The sequence below is a fragment of the Astyanax mexicanus genome, chromosome 19, assembly GCF_023375975.1.
Source record: "Astyanax mexicanus isolate ESR-SI-001 chromosome 19, AstMex3_surface, whole genome shotgun sequence".
NCBI classification, from domain to species: domain Eukaryota; kingdom Metazoa; phylum Chordata; class Actinopteri; order Characiformes; family Acestrorhamphidae; genus Astyanax; species Astyanax mexicanus.
The window spans coordinates 1,655,001-1,659,548 of NC_064426.1; positions in this window are offsets into that span (position 1 = coordinate 1,655,001).

Here is a 4,548-nt window from a genome sequence, read left to right on the forward strand (position 1 = left end):
TATTATTAACATGTATAATGTTCTTATGAACAGATTATTAGAAGGCATTACGAAGCCTCTCATTATTAAGTTTTAAAAGCAACTTGAGTGGATGTTTCAACTTCTACAGAAGTACTTTAAACCCTAATATTTATACTTCTACCTACAGAGTAAAAAATAGAGATACTTTACACACCTTTAGCTTCTGTCAGATTTATTCAGAAATATTCCAACCAAAACATTTTATTAATGCAAAAAAAGAACAAAAAGACATAAACATGCAAAACAAGAAATATAGAGATTAAAGATATGATCCATAAAACTGAGATAAAAAATCTGGGTTAGCTGGGTGTTAGCTGAGTTTTAGCGGGGTGTTATCTAAATGTGTTAGCTGTGTGTAAACTGGGTGCTAAGCTAAATGCTAGCTCTACCAGATGCTACTACAATCTCTGCAGCTAGCTTACTGTACACTGTGGGACTGGATGCTTTGAAAACCCAGAGAGAACTGAATATTCTTATTACTGTGTTAAACAACGTATTTTAATTATTATTAATAGGTGAATTAACATGTTATGTTTTAATCATTTAATCATTTTTAATCATGTTATAAGTTTTTTAATCATTATTTTAATTTCTTGATATTTTCAGATGTGTTTTTATGTTTTTGCAATGAAAGTGGCAGGAATGGGGTTCCATTAAGAACACACTCACTATTCATAAAACAAATAACAACATCAACACCTAAAAATGCATTCTATAGGACAGTAAAATATTTTAATACAAATTTGCAAAAATGACAAAAAGTTCTTATTGTTATTAAAAAATCAGCTATGCTAGGCTAGGCTTCTTTGTGAGAGCTTCTAGAAGATCCCAGCTGAAATGCTGTTCATGGGACTTGGGTTAAGGGCTGGTGTTCATTTCTGGTGGAAACTTCAATCTGCAGGAAACTCAAAGCTCTTACTCTCTGCTGATCTGCTGTTCCGTTTGATGCTCCGTTTCCTGAAGATTCTGCCATAGATGTGAAAACCTCCCAACAGCGCCAGCAGGACGATGATCTCCAGAACCCAGACCAGAACAAACACAGCGATCCCTAGAGAGAACCAGAGCAGAAGAGCTTCTATTAGACCTTAAATTCACAGTTCATACAGCAATTCTTCACCAGTACAGATCAGTTCAGTAAAGATGAGATTTATTTTACCCGGACACTGCTGTAATTCAATAGTTTTAGATCCACTGCTGACATAGTTCTTCACATAACAGGTAACATTTCCAGTATAGTCTTTATCCAGCAGGAGAGTCTGATTCCCATCAGTCAGTCTGGATCCGGATGTGGTTCCACTGAGAGTCCAGCTGAACTGGATCTGATCTCCATCAGACGAACAGTTCACTCTTCTCTTCATGAAGGAAGAACAGCTGTCCATCACTTCCACTGACGACACCACAGCTACAGATTATAGATCAACAGCCCAGATTAGATTATAGCTACAGATTATACCACAGCTACAGATTATACACAAACAGCTCAGAGTAAATCTCATATTAAAGTACAGTTCAGATTACACAAATAAAACTCAGATTAGATTACAACTCAGATTATAGATCAACAGCTCAGATTATACTACAGCTACAGATTATAGACCAACAGCTCAGATTATACTACAGCCACAGATTATAGACCAACAGCTCAGATTATACTACAGCTACAGATTATAGACCAACAGCTCAGATTATACTACAGCTACAGATTATAGACCAACAGCTCAGATTATACTACAGCTACAGATTATAGACCAACAGCTCAGATTAGATTATAGCTACAGATTATACCACAGCTACAGATTATAGACCAACAGCTCAGATTATACTACAGCTACAGATTATAGACCAACAGCTCAGATTATACTACAGCTACAGATTATAGACCAACAGCTCAGATTATACTACAGCTACAGATTATAGACCAACAGCTCAGATTATACTACAGCTACAGATTATAGACCAACAGCTCAGATTAGATTATAGCTACAGATTATACCACAGCTACAGATTACAGACCAACATCTCAGATTATACTACAGCTACAGATTATAGACCAACAGCTCAGATTATACTACAGCTACAGATTATAGACCAACAGCTCAGATTATACTACAGCTACAAATTATAGATCAACAGCTCAGATTATACTACAGCTACAAATTATAGATCAACAGCTCAGATTAGATTACAGATACAGATTACAGACCAACAGTTTAGATTAGATTCCAGCTCAGATTATAGATAAAAAATTCACACTAGATTACATCTGAAATTATAGATCAACATTATAGATCAGATTACATCTTCAAATTATAGAACAAGAGCTCAGATTAGATTACATCTCAGATTGTAGACCAGCTGTTTAGAATAGATTAGATTTCAGATTACAGATCAAAAACTCAGATTAGATTAAGTCTTGGTTTAGACCAGAACTCAGATTAGTGTTTAAATTAGACTACAGATCAGACTACTATGCAGCACAGATTAAATTACAGATCAGTTTAGATTACAGATCACATTAGAGAAAATTATATTACAAATCAGATTAGATTATAGCTCACATTAGATAAAACAGCTCAAATTACATTACAAACCATATTACATAATAAATTCAGTTTAGAGTGCAGTTCAGATTAGATTACAGTTTTGATTAGACTACAGTTTAGGTTAAATAACAGATTACAAAAGATTAAATATCAGACTGGATTAGAGTTTCTATTATGAAGAGTTCAGACTAGATTAGAATTTAGATTATGTTAGAGTTCAGATTAGATTACAGATTAGATTAGAGTTCAGATCATATTAAAGATTACTGTAGATTAGATCACAATTTAGATTACGTTATATTTTAGGTTAGTTTACAGTTCAGATCAGATTAAATCTTGGATTAGACCACAGTGTGATGTGACTAAACCTTGTATAGACCCACCTTCCAGATTCAGATAGAAATTATGACGGTTTCTTCTCCAACCTGAATAAATGGCGAGTAATTGGTATGCTCCTGAATCGATCTTCTCTGCTCTGGTTATTATTAAGGTTCTGTTTTCAGGAAAAAACTGCCATCTTGGATATAAAGGATGTTGTTGGATTATAGGCTCTTTAAATCTTAAAACCTGATAAGTGCTACTGAATTTCTGTAGGTATAATTCTTCATCATCAGGCAGCTGAAGGTACATCGGGCGTCCCAGAGCTCCATAATACTCACAGCGCTGATAAATGCAGAGATCATCTACAATATTCAGAGCTGCAGAGGAAGAAGATGAAGAAGATGGTGATTAATGTGATTAATGTGATGCAGTGAAGTGTAATCTCGTGTAAATAAGACAGTATGGAGACAGACTGTAGTTTGGGGAAATGGAGCACTAACAGTAAAAGAGCACTGAAGCAGAATTTAATGAGGAGCTGAAGTGATTGGTACATAGATAATTGATTAAATCTAACATATATCGTTATATAGCGTTTTCTTTATTTTTTTCATGACTATTTACATTGTAGATTCTCACTGAAGCATCAAAACTATGAATGAACACATGTGGAGTTTTTTATGTACTTAACAAAAAATGAGCTGAACCTCCACAGTCACCGGACCTGAACCCAATCCAGATCCAGGTTTGGGGTGAGCTGGAGCACAGAGTGAAGAAGGCAAAGGAGCAACAAGTGCTAATAAACACCTCTGGGAACTCCTTCCTTCCTTCAAGACTGTTGGAAAACTTTTCATTTCAGGTGGCCACCTCTTAAATGAAGCTCATTGAGAATTGAGAATGATGCCAAGAGTGTGCAAAGCAGTATTCAGAGCAAAGGGGGCTATTTAGAAGAAACTAGAATATACATTTATATTCTATAAAACTCCACATGTGTTCATTCATAGTTTTGATGCTTCAGTGAGAATCTACAATGTAAATAGTCATGAAAATAAAGAAAACGCATTGAAAAAGAGAAGAAGGTGTGTCCAAACTTTTGGCCTGTACTCTAAGTCTGTGGATTTCACATTTTTACATTTTTTAAAATGTTTTAATGATTGACAGGCAGCGCGAGAAGTCTCTCTTTTAATTTTTTATTTCCAAAACTGCAGGATGTGAGAGAGAAAGAGTGAGAATGAGCATCTGTCAAATTCACAAACAGCAGAATGTCTATATCTGCTAATTTAAGCTACAGTTATTAAATCTGTGTACTAAACATAAATATAAATATAAAACTATAAAATAAAATAAATATAATAAAAATATAACTTATAATAACTTATAGTTATTGTGCACATTTGTAAGTATATTTTATTACATAGTTAATTACTGAAGGTAATGAAGACAAAGAGTTTTTGCTTGGGGTGTGCAGGATGCACGGTGATCCAGTCATGATTGGGCGGTTACCTGTTGTCAGGATTTAATCATAAAAATAAGCTTATTTTTTTATGTTTTTTTTTTCCAACTCTAAATCTAAAAACACATATATTTAACTATTCAAAACATGTATTGCTCAAACTCAGGCGGCTTTACTTAACTTTTTACAAGGTTTCTAATCCAAACATGGTTA